Below are 20,486 nucleotides of genomic sequence, written 5' to 3' on the forward strand. Positions count from 1 at the left end.
AGCCTTTCTGCACAGCATTCCTACTTTCAGCATCTAACGGGGAAACCCATAAATGATAATTGTCTGGGTTGGAAGCTCTGCAGACATGTAATTCCTTTAGTTTTTTAATTTCTATATACTTGTTTTACTTTGGCCATTGTTTTTAATGTAATTAAACAAAAGAAGATTTGTGATTGCATATATTTAAAGTGGATATACTTCTAATGAAATATATTTATATTGAAGGATGAGATGTACTCTACATTCTTAAAGATCTGTACAAACTAGTTTTGAACCTTAAGTTTGTAGACGTTTATACATTTTTAGTAATGGCATGAATTATTATTCCAGTTGCTTTCTACAGTGTGCTTAGCCTCAGGTTATAAACCACTATTCCAATGGTCTTACACTGAAATCTTGATAAGGACAGCAATTCTGATCAAATTTACAAGGAGAAATTCTCATCCCAATGGAGCTTAATAGCTAGGTGGTGAGACATCTGATTATAAGTCCTTGCTAATGTTTACTTTATTCAGAACAGAAACTTGAAACTGCTTTCCCCATATTAAGGCTAAGGTCAGGGTGCAGGAAACACAGCTGCTTGGTAGCAAAAATGGAGAGGAGAAGACACTTGCACATGTTTACAAACTTTCTCTAGAATTTAAATGTCATCTGGAACTGGACAACATTGCACAACAGTAATTAAGTTTTTAAGATTTAAGTATGAACAGAGAGTTCCTACAGACATCACACAGTCACTTGCTGGACATGTTCCACCTCAAGTCTAATGTTGCTGGGAAGAGGGCTTTGAACTGTGCCCAGGCAAAGGGAAGGTGCTGACCAGCAGCTCTTAAATACTTCTAATTCTTTTAAAAATTTTAAACACTGTCAGGCTTGTAAAGACATTTCATTTTGTATAAATAATTAAACAGTCACAAAGCCAAATAAAGCAAGGGAGACTGATTCTATAGCAGTTGAGGCATTCATCTAGAAGGTAGGGAACCATACATCAGTCACTGTAGCAGTGTATATTTAATTATTGATACGGAGTATACGGAGTTGGCCAGATGTGACATGGAGACATTTGCAAAAACACAGCAAAATATATTGATGTTCAGGGAAATCATCTTGGATATGAAAAGTTCAGTGCCCCAGCCTGAATCATGCACTTTGTTATAAGCCAAGTGCATGCTCACCCTGGATGTTATTGGCACCTCGAGCAAGTGCATGGAGTTTCTCTGCACAAAAAGCTTTGACAGTCTGGGTTGGACACAATGAGGGTCAAGAATAGTTTCGGACTCTCAGGAAAAAAATCTTGAAATTAAAAAAAAAAAAAAAAGATATAACCTATCCAGCTTTACTATAAGGAGTAATGGCTTTGATGTTGTATCCTACAGAGTCCTGCCTATAGGCAAAAAATGTTTTCCTTTAAATGTGCCATTACCTCCAGCTATCAGAGCCATCAGAATCCAGTGTTATTTCAAGAAAGTGCAGATCAGGTCCTGTTTCTATGAACTGTTTCAGCAATAACAAAGATGAGTAGGAGGTGTGAGCAGGTTGGAGCAGCTTTCCCTGGAACCCGGGAGTTCCCCAGTGAGCTAAATGCAGAGTTTGCTGTACATCACCCGCTCCCATCTCTTCAGCCTCAGAAGCATTCATGCAAGGGCTGAGGGCATGACTAGAGGCAAGAAGGCAGAACTGGTGGTGCAGTGTACCAAAGCAAACTCTAAGCAATGCAAAAACAGTGCACTGAAGACCGTTTTTAAGCTGAAGATTAGGGGAGCGGAAGGAAAGCTTGGAGCTGTCCTCATCTTCCTTGACCTGAGCACAGGGGATCTGGCTTTAAATTGTTAACATTTTGTAAAATGAATAACCATAAACATTTATTTTAGAATCAAAACAGACTTGGGCTGCAGAAGATTGGAGAGGAAAGGAAATCACAAAATTCTCATTAAGGTTGTATTATGAGTCTGGTTTGCACCCCAAAAAGTGAGGGAACACTGGCTTCACTGACCTTCTTAACTAGCCCTGGAGTTAAGAGAAAATGTCAGGCTGGATTTCCAGCCTTGGTGTGGAATTTCCTTGCTTTTTGTGGGTTTAAACCTTCTCTATGATTTTTTTTTTTTTTTTCATACTTTCCATGGCTTAATTTTTAAAGTGGGGTAGTAGCTTCGCTTAGTACCCTGCAGTTATTGTCCTTGGTAATCTTTACTTTACGGTTACATAAACAGCTGAGAATTATAGAAGCCAAGCGACTGTTCAATAAAAAAAAAAAAAAAAAGAAATGCCCTCTTAAATTTCGCAGGCTCCAAGGCAGGAAACAAGGACTTGATACTCTCCTGGCATTTATACAGAATTTTAGCCACCAGTGTGTTGTTTCCGTTTATGGCAGTTTGTAGGATGTCCCAACACTGGAAACATGTACACATAATTTTGATTGTATATTCATTGCACAATGGAGAAATGTATGGCAAGAGGACAAGATTTCAGGTTGTTTGTAGGATTTTTTCCTCTCTAATACGGATGTATTAAATGTGTCAAACTGTTTAGAAATTACAGAATTAACAGAAAATTACAGAAATTAACATATGTTCTCTTCCAACTACTCTTGTCAAGGCTTAGATATGTTCATTTACTGCATCCTTGATCTATAATTTTTCTTTGGTCAGCCACACCAAACCCTTTCCCCATCCCTATATATCCTCTCTCTTCTGCAACACTCCCTAAACATCTTCCTAGTTTCCCACTTTCCAACCCACCTCCTACACATTGCCAATCCAGACATAAAAAAAAGCAATAAAATACATGCCAGAAAAGGTAAGCAGTGATGGAAAATGACTAATAGGACAGCATAGACATGACTAAGCCATCCTAGTATCTGGGGGTTATTTCATAAAGTGTATTTGAGATATTCTAGGAGGAAAGATGTGACGGATGCTACGAACACAAATCTCCAGCAAGAAAAGAACTATCCAGATAAAGGACATTTGAAAAATCTGGGTATGAACTGGATATGAATAAATTTGGTTTTCAAATCAGTAGTCAGTGAGGCAGCCTAGCAGGTTTGAAGAGGAACTTTTGATAACATTTTATGTGCTCTCAGATCGTGTGCTTGCCTGACATCGCAAGGGACTGGAGCAAATAGACTAAGTCTCCCCTAGGACTGTGTTCACATAAGTTTACATGGGAATATTTAGGCAGTCTTACCAGTGAAAACAGTGAGGTTTGTTTTTCAAGGATCTCTTGCATTTAAAGTATGCATTTCTATCTCTGAACCAAATTAGCCAGCTGATATCTCCTATCACACAGGCTGTAGCATGGAACCAAGCCTTGCACTTTCCCACCACTGCTTATACAGGCATGAAAAACTCTGACCCTTGTAGGAGCAAAACATGTCCATATAAGCAAGTCTTGTTTCTCACTTAATATACCCTCCCACCCCCATTCCCATTAGCTTCATTGCTAAGAATAGTAATAAATAATTGCACAATGATAAATTCCATGTGTGACAAACGCTAATGTCACCTAACACAGTGCTAGGAAGTACTCAGAAACTATGGTGACGGTGGCATAATAATGTGAACAGAATGGAATACAAACTCAATTTACAGGGTTTTTTGTTCCTTAGGTCTGTAGATCTAAATCTGAGAGTCTGGATATGAATTTTAAGTTGCTTTTCTCATTGCAATCTAACAAGTCATTTCTCTGTACTTTTTTATTACACCTCATTCTTTTTCTCTTGGAAGAAACGCAGAATTTCTGGAAGCAGAAAATTTCACTTCTTTCTTACTGTTATTACTTGATGTTTATCCTGCCACTAACCTGAAATGGTTACAACACAGGGAGACATAGGCCCAGATGAATATTTGATCAGAAGATACTAACGTAGTTAAACCTGGTGACTCATTCTGTCTGATAGCTGATACCTTTTTCTGTATACAAAGTAAGAGAAACTTTGAGTTGGAAACTGGAGGCCAAGTAGCAGTTACAGAATTGGCAGTTGCTTTACAGTTCCTCTGGATGTGAGTAAGATCATGAAGGTGGTGGGTAAAACAACAAGAAAAATGATTGTATCCCAACAAATGACCTAAAGAAATTATTTTAAATCCTTCTAACAAATAGACCTTTTTTTTTCCTTTCTTTTTCCCTTCTTTCTTTTTCTCTCTTTTTTTTTTTTTCCTTCCTTCTTTTCTTTCTTTTGTTATGGTCACGTCTGGGTCATTTTCTTCATTAAATTTAAGTGCTGTGGATGAGATTCTGTTGTACTTACGTATGAAAAATTGGTAGAAGTATAGAAAAGATTGGTTTTGAGGCTAGAGTGGAAAAAAAGGATGGGAAAAAAATAAAAATAAAATTATTATTATTATTATTATTAATAATAATAAATAAAAATAAAAAGCAGAAGAGGACGTTCCTCTGGACTGACCATAAATTTTGAGAACTTTCTGACATTCCAGAGGAAGTGACCTGGGGCAAAAAGACTTGCATCAATAAATGTATTAGTCTTAGTTATAGCCCCAATATGCTTGGGGAAGTTAGGATACACATTAGTCCAGTAACACCTGATATAGGATATGTGTATATCACATGGTTGACTGTGCTCTCATTTATGGGTTTTAGCTTGGTCAGCCTTATTATCCACACCAAAAAAAAAAAAAAATGTAGCTGGGAGTGTAGATTAGAAACCATGCTTTTTTGTAACTCGTCCTGTGACTCACCCTCCTTACAGAGCATATATGATCAAAATAATGAGAAAGCTCAGAGTTCAATGCTTTGTGCGTGGTTTCCAGAGGAGACCAGATAAGCTTTTCTGCTGTAGATAGTACAGTTTTAGGAAAGAAGCTTATAGCTCTCAAACAAGCGCTCTGGGATATGAACCCAGTCTCAAAAAGATCACTGCACAGTTTCTTTCTAAACAGAGACTAGGACGTGATTGCCAGCTTTGGGGTCTGTGCTTACTCATGTACATTGAATTGATATACTGGTGTTGTGTCTTAGACTGGCTTTTATTTTTATTTTTATTTTTTTATTTTTATTTTTATTTTTATTTTTATTTTTATTTTTATTTATTTTTATTTTATTTTTATTTTTTTATTTTTATTTTTATTTTTATTTTTATTTTTATTTTTATTTTTATTTTTATTTTTATTTCATTTCTATTTCTATTTCTATTTCTATTTCTATTTCTATTTCTATTTCTATTTCTATATTTCTATTTCTATTTCTATTTCTATTTCATTTCTGTTTCTATTTCTATTATTTCTATTTCTATTTCTATTTCTATTTCTGTTTCTATTTCCATTTCTATTTCTATTTTATTATTATTATTATTTATTTTTATCTTTATGTTAATGGTGAATATACTATGAGGTCAACAACCCAGTAACTCCTGATGAGCCTCATGTCAGGGTGAGACCTGGGAGTATAGCCCTTTCTTTCACCCATGCTCTGACTTTTCTGAGGATGAAATTAGATAAATGAGACAGAACAAGCTCTGGCAAATCCTAGATCTGGATAAATCAGTGTACCTAGCTGTACCAAGCAAATTGGATGCCCTGCTTGGGTGGTCAGAATCAAGTTTTAATGAGCCAGGTGAGTTGCTTGTTATAGACACAGAAGGACAAACTTAATCTGCCACCTCCAGCTATAGATGTGTAAAAACAGGAGTCATAGTCTCATCCTACATGTCTCCCACTGTGTAGTCTCTTGTTTGTTTATTTATTTATTTATTTACAAGAAAGGATTATTTGTATGCATTAGTTTCAATGAATAACTTGTACAGTTGTCAATGGACAACTTTGTAAAGAAATGGTCTGTTTACGTAAGGAAGGTGACAAACTAAGTAACTGATGCAGTAGCAGCTGCGTCAATAATTTCTGCTAGAAAGCTTTCTGTACTACTTTCAGTGAATATATGATTAAAAGAACCATATCTGTCTAAACATATAAGTATAAATATAAACACTATCTACATTCATCAGTTCATAGTCAGGAATTATTCAATATTTATTGAAAATTCTTGCCCTGAAGATGAATATCAAGAGGAATAAAAAAAGGTAATTTGTCCAAGACAGGTGTAATGTTCAGGTTCTAAGAATGCACTTTGCTTTGCCTTTGGTGTAGGCTTCATTTTAAATTACACAACATGGTTTTATTTGTAGTTATTATTTTTACAATGATCTAAATCAGATTTAGAAAAAGGAAAGTTCAGAATAGGTGGCAGGATGCCAAAGACAAAACCTGTGTGTTACAGGCTTTGCAAACTGAAGTAGGTTTCCCATGATCCCTGAGATCTCTGTGAGGGCTCGTCATTGCTCTGATGCTTGGAAAATGGTGACTTTTAGCTACCAAATTCTGCCTTCTTTCCTGTTAACTAAAGTAACTAGCCAGTATTTTTTTTAAAAAAAGTTAAGCAGAGATCTGGTTGTAGGGAATCATACAGCAGAATGCTTATTGATTTAAACAAAGTGGGAATGGGTCTGTTACAGCCCCCTTCACTGAGATATGACATACATCTGATTTTTTTTTTTTTTGTACGTTCTTGTGCTTTTTTCTTTCCTTCAGCTCTAGCCATCATTTTAATGAGTGTTGACCCTGTCAATACCAATTTCCTCTTCTCAGGCCACCACGTTCAGAGTTTGGTGGGCATTCAATAGAGATTTACTGTTGACTGGGTAATTTGAGTTCATGTGTGTGGTGAAAAATTAGTGAGGAAAATTACCCAGAAAAGTGGATGCCATGACAATGCATGTCACCATGGTGTGACCAGCTCTGCTGACATAGGTTTCAAAAGCTCTCCCCCTGTGAAAATGGGGCCTGTTTGCAAATTAATTAGTTTCTGGCAGCAGCTTGATTGTTGACCCAAAGTTTGTAGAGTGGAAAAACAATCAGATTAGTGTGTTCAATATAAAGGCCCAGTGCGGCACTCAAGTGCAGTTTGCCAAACTGTTGAAGCTGTGAATAGAGTGAAACAAATTCTTTTTTGAGAAGCCAAGGCAAAGGTTAAGTGTGATGTGACTAGAGCATGCTGGCTGAGAGGGAGGGGAGGGGGGGTGGGTGGAATTAGAGGTTTCAGCCATACAAAAATGGAGAGTGTTAAGCAAGTTGCATTGAATTTAATGAAATTCACAGCTTCAGACGCAAAGTGTTTGGCAATGTTTTAGTCTGTGTTAAAAGGAGAAATAAGATGGCTTTGTTTTGAGAAGTTTCCTTTATACAGTCTTGTCGGACTTCGGAGATTGAGACTCTAAAGACTGTTAGAGACACTTCCTGAGCCTCCATGCTGTTTCTAAGCACCTGCAGACTTTGAGGTTTGTACCAGTTCCTCCCCCTCCCTGCCACACACAAACTCTCTTTATCTCTAATGATTCAACTCAAGGCTTCCATTCATCACCTCCTGTGTTTGGGCAGGTTTCTTTTAACTAGTGCTGGTGCTGCAACTCATGGGCAAGCGTATTAGAAATCAACTCTTGTGAATAGAAAGACTAATTAAAACTTGTTATTCAGGTACAGAGACAAAAGTTAGATACAAAAAAAAAAAAAAAACTACAGGTCAGATCTTTAGCTGATTATAAATTAGAATATCTTCACTGCAGCCAACATAGATCTACTGATTCCTACGCACTGCAGTTCTTGCCTCATGTCACTAATAATCTGTTGTCTTTCTTCAATATCTGCTTTTATATAAATCTGCACTTCAACATCCATTTATGGCATTTGCTGTTATTTATGCTCTAACAATATTTCCTTTACATCATTGCAAAAATATACATTTTTATTATTATTTTCCAAGCATGTCAAATAGAAAGAAGGGAAATGCTAACAAATATGGAGAAGACTGTACTCATGGACAGCTCATGTAGTTTTCTCTTCACCCAATATCTTGGCTGTGTTGGCCTGGATCAGGATACTTGATAGAACTTGGCCAATGGGAGGACAGAGCAGCTGAGCTGAAAAGCACCAACCAACCCATCAAGTAGATGAGATGCTCAGTACACTTGGCAGAGCAATTGATGTCAGGATACAGCATCTTACTCTGTTCCAACCTCTTTCACCCATTCCATAAAATTACAACTATTAATTTGCAACTTATGCAGACTTTGTGATTTGTTCTTGGTAATGGGCTGAACCTAACTCCCTTTACACTAACATTCCTGAACCGTGAATTGCTTGTCCCAAAAGGCACTCAGTGTTGCTTGCAATTAACACAACTGATTGCTCAAAGCCAGCACCTGATGTGGCATGTAGCCAGCTGGAAACATAATTGGCTCTTTAGATGGGCAAACATCCACTTCAGAGTGGAGTTTCTGATGAAGGAATTATTAGTTCAAAGTAAGCCAGGTATTTGAATACCTGGTCTATACATTAAACCCTCAGCTAGCATTAGACACAGCTGAATTATGTTGCAGACTCAAAGCCTCCCTTTCTCTCTGTCTCCACAACTTCCCCTTCTCTTTGTTCATGAAATCGTGTAAATTCCAGTCTGAATGCTTGTAAGGCTAAGTAATTGCTTTTGTTCTTTGGGTTATTTAATTACAAATCTCAGTAGATGACAGGTCCTCTGCACTAAAGGAAGACATCACATTTGCACAGTTACAGAATCCCAACACAAATGTGTGTGGCAAATCAGTGACTGCAGATTTATTCATGCCCTCTGGGACCTGCACTGCCTTTTCAGCTTAGCATGCAATATGATTTAAATTACAGCTTGTGCAGAGCTGTGCCTTGGGATTACACTCCATGTTTCCAACTGTTTATAGTTCAGTGAGCTTTAACCTCTGTGATTCTGAAAATTAAATAATGTCACGGCTGATATCAAACTGATGGCTGGTACTAGATTGCTAAGTACTGTCTTATATTAAAGGCCTATTTTTACAACAAAGTGGAAACATCAATGTATATAAAATGATAACACATTCAGGTAATTCATGAGCATAATTCAGGAGTCACACTAGCAAAGAATGGCAAACCCAATATTAAGGTCCATTCTCAAGGATATATTCCTACTTATTCTGTATTTAACAGAGTTAAGGCTATTGACTTTATTAGAGTAGGACTGGACCTAAAACAATACTTTGTGATTAGGCAGACACAGAGCATGCAAGATCAAGAAATGTAGCTAGAGGATCTGTTGTAATTAAATTCACATTTGTAAATTCATTGCAGACTTTATAGTTTCATTATTTATGAAATACTATGATATATCAAATTTTATATCTTGAAAACCTGTTTTGTGCTGTACCTGTAAGACATCCTTATATTTCTATATAACCTTTCAATAGAAGAACAAAACCACCTAGTTACAAAAGTATATTTTTTAAATTTGACATGTAATTTCTCAGCAGATTTTTTTTTCCAATATTTTAATTGATACAAAAGATTTTAGTGATTCTTTTTCTTTATTTAGTTCTGCAAACCCGGTGTGTCCGGGATAGTCCTCCAGCCACTTCACTGGGTTCCTCCCCAGGTTCCACCAGGCAACACCTGTAAAACAAAAGGGTAAAACAGATGTCACCATGAGCATAATCTAGCCCTTAGAGCCTTATTCATGACAGTGGTGTAAGGAACAGAGAACAAGAAGGGAGAAGGACAAAAGGGAGAGACAAATGGATACCTGTTTTTCATTTGTAAAGCTAACATGTTTGACCAAATAACAAATAAAATAAAGTAGCCCCAAGTACGTTACTTACAGAATCACAGTTCTCAGATATGATGAACAGATCACCAAAAAAAAAAAAAGCCTTTAAGTTTTTGTTTTGTTTTGTTTTGTTTTTTTGTCAGAGCACTAGATCCTGAATACCCCATTTTGCTGTAGTGCCAAAGTGTATTTTTCCTACTGATCTGTAGAGCATAATAAATTACTTACTTTAGGTGTTAATGCCTAGCTTTTAGTTTTCAAAGTGGTGTCAAAAGTATCCCATGCCTTGCTCTTCCATTGAATTCCATTGCCGTATATCAAAGTACCCTTTTTGGATAGATGTTAGATTTGATTTTCTAATAATCATGTAAGACAGGTTGTTTTACATACTACACAGTAAAAAAGGGAAGAAAAAATGTTTATGATAATGTTTAAAAACCATCAAGGTACTCACTCATGTATTCACGTGTATTCAATGAATGCCTCATACAATGTGATAATGAACAGATAAAAGACTATACTATTGAAATATGGTAACAATGGTTTTAAGAATCTCAAAAATTCTCTGGAAATTTCAGTATCCTAAAGCTTGCTGAAAGTAAGCCACCAAAACTGAACTGCAAGCTAATATACCTTTGTGAGCTCTTTTTTTCTTAATTTTATGATCCATATCACTGGTGGCTATGGACAGAATGTTTCACATGTTAAGAAGGTGAGATGTTCCGTAGTGTTCTCAAAGAAAATTACCCATTTTTAAAATAAATGTTAAATTCCAAATATTTGGGACCAACAATTCCTGTATGGCATCCAACAGAATTTAATGTTCCTGGTCTCTTTAGGGCTTCCACAAGCATACTAAGTAAATGAAGGAAAAAAATAGTTCCCTTTCTGATTTACCTTTTAAAGAGATAGGCTGCCCTGCATTTTTATCAGATTCATAGGTTATAGAAAATATTATTTTTAACATATTTTTTTTATGTATAAATTTAATTTCCTGTTGGTAAGTTTGTAAAGTTTTCTGTTCAGATAAGTGCATCACATTTTGTAGGAAGATTTTATTAGATGAGTTGGTATAAGAAGAAACTGGACAACCTTTCAGGGACCAAGCTCTTTTTCAGGTCAGTATTCATGAAAACAGAAGACAAGTTATTTTAAAGACTGGATTATATATTTTGTCCATTCATTCCACACTTATGAAATATTTGCAAACCTCCAGTGCTAATACATTAACTGTGAATATTGCCATATATCTGACGATTGGTGTTTATTGATTCTTTTACTACTATTTGAGAAAATACAAGTTCTCTGATAAATAGTAAAAATGTTCCACTGAATGTTTCTGGATTGAACTAGGCCCTCTGTGGACATAAAACATTTGTGCAGAGGGAAGTGCTCTTGCATAGAAGAATTGTAGGTACAATTCAGAGTTCTCAAACCCTGAAACTTTCAAACAAAGTAGGAAATGCTGGGCATTAGATTTACAAGGGATTTTTGCTGGAGCTTAAACAAGTCGCCAGAAAGCTAATAAATAATAATAATAATAATAATAATAATAAAAAAACAACAACAAAAAAACTTTTTAGGGTTGTAAACTGTCAGTTCCTTGCAAGCAGGAAGGAGATGTATGTAGAATAAAGACATGAGAAAAAGATCTTAAGTTTTGTGGTGTATACAGTAGGAAATATTAAGTTTTTAAAGAATAGGAATTTGAACAGCAGACAAACATAGAGTTTTGCAGCAGTCAACTAAATGTCTCTTTTATTCATTTTATGCACTGACATAAGATGTACAGAAGTACAAAGAAACAAATAGTGACATCATTTTATCAATGCATAGTGAAAGAAACAAAAGGAACTGCCTTCTGTCAAAATCACGAATCTTGATTTCTAACGTACTTTCTGTGACTTTTACAATAAGACAGAAGAAATGTACAGAAACATCTGATAGACAAGCTCCAAAACTAGCATGGAACTATGCAAGCAAGTTTTAAAACCAATGATTTATAGTATTCAGTACAAACATGTACATAAAGAAAGCCATGCTTGCACCTTAGAAAAAATTAGATGTACCAAATATGACTGAAAAAAATGGGAGGTCTATAGCTTGCCTTGTTTAGAATTACCAGTATGCTTTAAGTGATTTCTTGATATTGAACTGGCAGTGATTTTTGGCCAGTGATTTCTTGATATCGCAGTGACAGGCCCAGTAAGTAAAACTGCCACTATTGGATCTGATAATTCCCAAACCAGACACACACGCACACAAACAAACAGTTATTCCTTGTATTTTATATTTCCTGATCTCTATGATAGTGTATTACACTGTGAATGCTGTCAGTCACAGAGCACGGCTCTCTTCAGTCACCCATCTCTCCAGTCTCTGTTTCCTTCTGTTTTTCTGAAGGAGCTTCCATGAAAGACACAAAAAGCTCCATGGGAGGGAAAGGTACAAAATGTTCATATGAGATATTTTACATGGATTAGCGAGTCATAAGCTTTTTCCCCAACACTGTACAAATGGGTTTTCATTATTAATATTCAGTTCTGCTCCATATTTGACATATTTTTCAGCTTTACTTTTGTAGTTGTTTTTGTTTTTTCCCAGACCTCTGCTGGTAGAAACCATTCCTTACATTACAATTTACATTCATTTATTTGATTTAAAACAAATATATATATTTTTTTCAGACTGCATTTCAGAAATATTTGGTATAATTACTGTGACTTTTAAGAATGAAAACCTTCTTGGTGTAACATTGTATGAGCTTCAAATTTTTATTTTTATTTTTTTTTAAGGTAGTGAAGGAAGAATTTGTAGCACACATGAATAATAATAACAATAAAAAACAGGGGTTGCTTTTACAAAATAAAAGTACATAACAATTAAATAGAGTTTGAAGAGAACAATTTTCTTACAGAGTTGTGCAAGAGGTAAAACTTTTCAAAACTTTGCTATCTCAAACAACTCCAAGGTTTAATCACACCTGTGCTATATATATATTTTTTTTTTTCTGGATTTTTTGTTTCTGTTTTTAATTCCTTTTATGAGCAGAACTAAGTTTCATGTCATCAGTAAATTAGTAAATTATTTCAGTTGGGTACTAATGTTGTTAATTCTTTATAATGACTGACACTAAATTAAGTTGGAATCACTTATTTTGCTCACATGAGTACTGAAAGAGGTTGTCATAACTGATGTTATCACGTTGAATACCTAAGTTTGTGCTGAGGGGTTTTGTTTCCGCTTGCAGATGCTTTACTGCATTTTACATTGCTGTGCTACACTGACAGATTACTTAAAAACAGTCATTCACCCAGTCTTTCTTTTAATCTTTGCTGCCATCCCTCATTAATCTTATGTTAATGGATTTTGTGTCAAGTTACTTTATATACTAGCTGTAAAAGTTAATTATAACAACAAAACCTTTTTCGTACTTTGACAAAATGACCTTAGTTTTGTGGCCTAATCTAAAGGATTTAACAAAGAAATCAAATTGCAGGAGATTGGATAAGGTAGGAAGTGGCTACATGAGCATGCTCTGCTGGATTGCGGCTTGGGAACTGGCTCAGGCTGAGGATCATTTCCCGATGACTGATCATCCCTCACTGAAAAAGGAGTTGATGGCGAAGTCCTGTACAGTTTTTGATGTGATGTCTGGGAGGAGATTGCTTTTACAGCTACATGACCCGTTCCACACACTTCAAATTGAACCTGGCAGTACAAAATTTGGTTGTTTTTGTCCTATTTTGAAAATAGATTATTTCTGACACAAAGGCCATATTTGTTCACAATGGGGGCAGGAAAAAAAAATAATATATGTGTGGATGAAGGGTCCTGATGGAGACAAGGTTGAGCACTTCATGGAGCTGACAGAGATATTTTAAGAGTTTAAGTCTCAGGAGACATATGGAGGCTGAAGACATACTTGTCAAACAACTGTTGTTCAGGTTGGGGGTTCAAGCTTTTGCCAATTGTGCTGCTGATGGCTGTCCCGTTTTCCCTTCAGTGAAATGTGTTCACCTTGCTAATCCCCAGCTATTCCTCACATCACACCAAGGACTTGTCTCCTGCAGTATGCTATGGCAGCAGTTCGGCTGATGGTGCTGCTGAAGCATGCTCTTTTTGCCTTCAGGACACTTTCTTGTAACCTCTAATTTCCAAGTTATGAAGGTTATTTCATCAAGACTTAATCACACAACTCCCAATATACAAGAAGACCTGGGAAAATCACATGAGTGAAGAGGAGCAGGTTTGAGTTTTGGGTCATTTAAGATAAGCTGCTTGGGCATCTCCAGGGACTTGTGCTCCACCTGCAGAGCTCCTCCTCAGAGTTTACAAGAGACAGGCCCATAGCATGGCTCTGATTGCCAAAACTGTGTGGGAATCAGAGGCACCTTCTGCCTTCATTGTTTCCATGCTCCACTTTCTCCTGTAATACAGCACTTTTTAACACAAAGACTGCAATTTTTAGTTTTTGTCACTAAGCCAGAGCTCTGAAGATGGAGGTAACACAGTTAAGGCACAGGCTTTCCACTGTTTTAATTTCAAAGCATCAAAGTCAAGAAACTTCAGATAAATGATCGACAGGAAAGAAACAGGCTCTTAGCTGGAACTCTCATAAGCTCTTTCTGCAGAGAGGTTAGGAAATACAGAAAAGCAAGATTAAAGTATTTCTACATGGAGATAAAATGCTGCTGGCCTTCCTTTCCGATCTGTGAAGGACAGTCGTTTTCTCAGTTGCCCAATTATTTTCTTTAAGGGACAACTACATCAGTTTAAAGTGAACAGTGTTGATAGATATACAACACCTCAAAACATAGTCAGCAATGGAAAAGAGGTGTTAATTTTGGTTGCTGTTCTGTAAAGAGATAATAATCACCTCTTAAATTAAGTAGGGTGGGTAGATCATAAACATTGTTTTGTGAGAAATCTAATTTATGTTGAGAATTAAGCTATAATTTTACTGAACTTTTGCATTCACTTTTCTTCACCATATAATTAGCCATTCCAGGGAATAAAAACTATTGTTGTCTTTTTAGAATAAAGGTTTCAGAAACTGATAATTGCATCAGAGATCAACATTTTCTTCTTTCTCCTGTGTAAACTAGTGTTCCTCACAAGAAATATCCATACTGAATTACGTCTCAGTAGCAGAAGGGGTATCAGGGTAGTGGCAGTGCCTGGAGGTATAAGCCTTGGCTGGTACTCAGGGGCTCGTTTACACAACTTAGAGGTGCTAAGTACCGTAAATTAAAGTTATGCTCTCCTTGAAGTCACTTGACACCGTAGCGGCTGTGACACTCGCAGCCAAAGCACAGAGAAGCCTCAAGGACCAGATTCTCGGTGTCGTGTATGAAACAGTATCGCTAAGATGTGGAGGGAATTACATGAGTAAAAGCGTCGTGCATCTTTTTATTTGTTATTCTGAAGAGTTCATGCATTGAAATGATGGAAGAATTATATGTTAATATTATTTTTAATACCTTTATCCATAACAATATGTAATCTTTTTCTGTCAGAATAAGATTCACACGGATTTCCACTGAAACAGAACGGTCAAACCGTGCAAAGGAGATTTCTCTTTCAATTCTGCAAAGGGTTATGAATCAATAATAGTAATAATAACAATAAAGACTATTCATGCAATTAAAATTGCAAGAAACCTTAGCTAAACTTTTCATTTATTAGCCCATTTGATAATCTATGTCATCAAAATTATATATGTATATAAAAGGATATGATCTCTAAGAAGGAGGACGTCAGAAACTATCATAGCTAACAGTATTAGAAAATCATGGTTGCTCAGAATCAGTCTGGCTTGACTCAAAGACAAAAGTACCACTTGGCAAATGTTGGCAAACTTCGAAACTCTTTCTGTTGAGAGTTTCCATCGCAACATCAGTGAATCACCACAGTCCTTCTTACATTGTGATAGTTACTAACATCTCAGCCGTGGATGGTCTGCATGCCAGTCTGGTGCCAGTAGTGTTGTTGAAGATCTTCATTCTAAACAGTGACTCTATGAGACCTCTGTTGTGTTTGCCCAAGTCATTTCTTGCAAAAGATACGTGAAAGTGGAAGAATTAAAATGAGAAGACTTTAGAATAAGACTATTAAAAGCTTTGGTGTTTTGTAAACTACAGTTGAGTGACTAAAACTGCAAAACAACTTGGTTTTCTCATCAACATATATTAAAAGCTTTGTCCTCTGGTGACCTTACCAAGTGGCTCTGCTAAGCACATTTATGACTGATGCTATAAGTCCTTCTCTCTGTGAGTAGTGGAGCTCGCTGTGATTTCAAGATCAGATTTTCTGAGGACAGTACTTGCTTTTCTGACTTTCCTGGATCTCAGAGGAGCGGCACTGTATGTATTTATGAAGTACCGCATAGCTGTCTATGTCTGCTTTTGCTAAATTTTTAATTTCAAATTCCCTAGTTCTGTTTTCCTCAGGGCCTTAGTCACCCTCCAGTAATTTTCATTACATTATAGCAATTTTAGTTTTACTGAGCGTAAAATTTCCCTTGTTTCTTGCTGCGAACTTGTAAATTAGTCATTTTGACCACAACTATACAATAATAGGGGCATCCAGTTCAAACTCTTTACAAAACATTTCCTGAGAGGATTACCCTTTTGCTCCTGTCGAATGATCAAGAGATGACCCTAGCTTCTATTCCATCAGCTAGCTCAATCTTGACAGCTAAAAGTAATTTCTGTGCCTCAAGCTTATATATCTTAATTAAAATGTTAATACAATTCTGATAGAAATCCAATTTCTGATTTTTATTGTTTCTTGCTATTGTTGAGTGTGTGTGTGCATGTGTGGTTCTTGCCGCTAAAGAGTAACGTTTGTAAAAGAATAAATGCAGATCAATTTTTCTTGGCTTTTTCTGAAGTCAAAGTGCTGAGACAAGCAAAACATGTTTCCATTACTTAACTAAGCAAACAATGGCATATAAATCACAGAGGCAGCTGGACCAAGGTGTCACTTTCATAAAGAGCCAGATTTCTCATGAAGGACAGTTTAATGGGCTGCTGCCAATGAAATGTCTGCAGAACTGGTAATTGCAGAAGGGCACAGAAAAAGTGGCGCTAGAAAGGTGTCATGTGGGAGCTGAGAAATAGCCCCACAGTCAGGACAATTGGAAAAAGGAGACTGAAAAAGGTGTGTGTACTTTAATAATTTGCTTCTTGATGCTGATTGCTTTAAATCGAAATCTAAGTTTTTATGTTTAGTTTGTTCACATTGGCTGCAAGATCAGAGAAGTGTTTTTGCTATAATTTTATTTTGCTCATGTTTATACTGTGGCTTTGTTTCTCCTTTGATCATGCTTAAACATGTTTCAAACATGTTTGTTTGATGTATGCTATTTTTTAAAGGACTCTTCCACATTGTATGGTTATGTGTTGTTTTAAAGCAATGAATCATTGCAAATTATTTGCCGTCAAATTATTTCTTAAATCCAGTTTCAGAAAACATGTTTTCTGGATGTCTAGCCAATAGAAGAATCATTTTAAGCTAGAACATGTTGAATTATTGCAGTGGCTTTTCTGAGTGCTTCACTGATTGAAGACTGAAGACTTCAGAATACCCTATAATTCACATACAGAAATTTGAAGTCATCTTATCTATCCACAACACCTGCAGTGCATCGACATTTACAATTGTCACCAGTGATTTTGGATCAAAGTTCCACTTTCCGTTCAATAAAACTTGAAGTTCATTCCAGCACTTCTTATGTGGCTGTGTTAAATACATGAAATAGGTCAACCCTGACTGAATTATTTTAAACTTCCCATGGGGAACCTCGATACTGAGCCTGTTTAATTTTGCAGGGTAAGGCCAAGCAATCTCAATACTTGAACATACACATTCATGGATAAAATTCTTTCTTCTGCTGCATGGGTGAGCAATTAGGAGAGTCAAGGATAAGGCCCTCATCTGTGGACAATACCTCCCTTCCCTTCTTCAAAGAAGCGCAATAGAAACATGCTACGCAGTCCATGGAGAGTGCTATGTTGTGTGACTGCTGGCCATCTGGCTGATTGATTCATCATGGCCCTAAACAGTTAGTTGTAAGCACAGTCTGAAAATCCGGAGCTTTATGCCAGTGTGCATCAAGCTTCAGATCAAATAGCACCTCAGTTAATGAAACAATAAAGAACACACTACAGATCACTAGTTTACACTACCCCACACTTCTTAGCTGTATAGCCTACTGAATTATTAAACACATTTCTCTTCTTCTCTCCAAACATGCACACACAAACATAATATGAAATTGCTTCTATGATCGTTATATTCTTTCCGAACAGAAATTGTGTCTATATGCAATAGAACACATATAACCTCTTTTTTTTTTTTTTTTTTCCCCTTCATTTGTTTCATTACATAGACACACAAAATGTTATATGGAAGAGGGGGAAAAAAACAGGAATGAGGGATGTATAACAGGAAGAACCACTCTTTTATTGACTAAAACATATCAGTTTAACCAGGTGGCAAAACAAACTGAGGTTTGCTCAGTAAGAAACACAAGTGTTATTCAGCAGAAGCTGTTCCATGATGTACAATAGATATGCTCTAATACAAGGCTGTATGAGCATTCTATTTTGGGGGATGTAGTTAGAATTACTAATCACTAATTGAAATTCTGAATTCTTCCCAGATAAACACTGCTAAGAAATATGTAAAAAGCATATTCATGTGCTCTAGCTATGGCCTTAGTTCTATTTGACTTACTCATACCCCTCTCCTCTGCTACCACTCTGCTAGTTATCTGAAATACATATTTTTAATCTCTTCAAATATTTTGTGTAATTCTTTTATCAATTCTGCTCAAATACTAGGCTTTCTTACTGTTCTAGGTTCACTTGCAAAATTAAGAGACAGAAAGAAAAGAATAATAATATGCTAACCTAGGGCAAGTTTATATAACCTTTACTATATCAGCAATATCGCTGCCTTGAATGGGTCTCCCCATGGGCTCATCACAAGCCAGTGTAAAGTTAGAATTTTGATGTCTGACAATATAGTGATTTATGTTAGAATTTGATATCTTGTGATTTACAAAACCCGTTGTGCTGGAGACAAATCATTCAGCCATTTGGGAATGTATTTAGATTTTGGTTGAATGTTTTTTTACCCCTTTCATTAAGACCTTAAGATTGTAAAAACAACCTTGTGTGTTCAGACCAGTTCTTCAGATCCAGTAGCCCAGACCAGTGTCTGGGTGTCTGTTTTCTCTGATGAATCCTTCCTCAGGTTGCCATGTAGATATTTTGGTGATACATCATATAAAAATAACATATATTAACCTTGTTACAATATGATCTAGATATTATTTATCTAGGGCCTTGTGTCAATGTAACTTGAAGGCTAGCTTGAGTTCCTGTTTTAGAGATGGAGAGCTTAAGCTGTTTATAGATTTCTAATGTTTTTGGTTTTTTGTTTTGGTCTAAAAAGATTTTTTTTAATAGAGAATAGGTAACAGACACAGTTCCACTGAGATCTTTTCTGTGGTCTTTGTTGTTCAACATGTTCCTAGAAAAAAAAAAAAAATGGGTTGAGCAGCTAGATGAGAAAGTTTTCATACAATACTACGTTATTCAGCACAGTGAGACAAAGGAATACTGTGATGAATTACAAAAGGTTCTTATGCAACTGGGTAGCTAAGCAATCAAATGACAAATTAAATTATTCTTGATGAATGATATAGTGAAACAACATGGGGAAAGCCATGAGGAAAATAGACCTATCTTCACATATAAAATGATGGGCTGTGGACTGAGCATTACCAATAAAGAGTGAGATTCTGGGATTAGGGCACATAAAGTTCTACTAAATTTTAGCTATCTGCTTAGAAACAGTCTAGTCTATATTAAATGTTAGGATTTAATAGAAAAGAATAGGTAATTCAACAAAGCATTGTATAAGAGCATCTCTATAAGAGCACAATTCACCCACAACTTAAACACTGCAGGCATTTCAAATGTAGGAAAATGAAGTAAGTAAGAATCATCTTCAAACCACAAAATCAGAATTAGCTTTTAGTTTATTAGATTATATACTTAGTAACAAATTGCAAAAGGACACTGTGAATGAATTCTGAAGAGATACCGGGATGAAAAATTTTGTTAAGAGTAAATAAACACATTAGACAAGCAGCCAAGCAGGGACTCAGATACGCTGAAAATAGTTGGAGTCAGGGAAACTATTCTGTGGAAGTATTATTTGGTCTTTGGAAGTATTATTTGGCCTTTGGAAGTATTATTTGGACCTACCATATTCTTACTTTGTCCCAGATAATTTCTTTTGGTTGATGCTGAAGTCTGTACATTGCTCTAAGTAAACCTTGGTCTAAGCCAGTATGGCCATTCCTGTATAATATATAAAAATATAAGCATAAAAATATGATGCATTGTGTGTTCATGTAATAGACACATTTAAGCATATAGATGCATATATATAAATATATCAAAAAAAGTTGCTTACAAACACTGTTGTTCTTAATAAGGCAATGGGTTTCACAGGACAGCTAGTGCAAACTGGCAAAACAAACTACAATTCATTATTTCCATGACTATATGGCAATAAACATACACTGAAAAGATGTTAATACATGACACTAAAATAGCTTATAATTTCACATAGGAACAGGACTCTTTGGGTAGTTAAATATAGTTCACAGTTAATTATCCCAGCAATGTAAAATGGCTATAAAACAGATTGATAAATCTGTTGGATTTGCCTTCTTTTTCCAAATATAGTGAAAGATACCAGCTGAAGTATCTTTGTAAAATATAGTGATGAGAGAGATTCACTACTGGTATGAATTTACATTTATGATTTTATAAACTTTTCTTCCAAAA

General features: G+C 35.9%; 1 protein-coding gene across 5 annotated transcripts in view; it reads left to right on the forward strand.

The window, feature by feature from the left end:
- Positions 1 to 20,486, forward strand: part of SEMA3A (semaphorin 3A) — a 329,677-nt gene that overhangs the window by 270,633 nt on the left and 38,558 nt on the right. The window lies entirely within an intron of this gene.

The sequence above is a fragment of the Anser cygnoides genome, chromosome 1, assembly GCF_040182565.1.
Source record: "Anser cygnoides isolate HZ-2024a breed goose chromosome 1, Taihu_goose_T2T_genome, whole genome shotgun sequence".
NCBI lineage: Eukaryota > Metazoa > Chordata > Aves > Anseriformes > Anatidae > Anser > Anser cygnoides.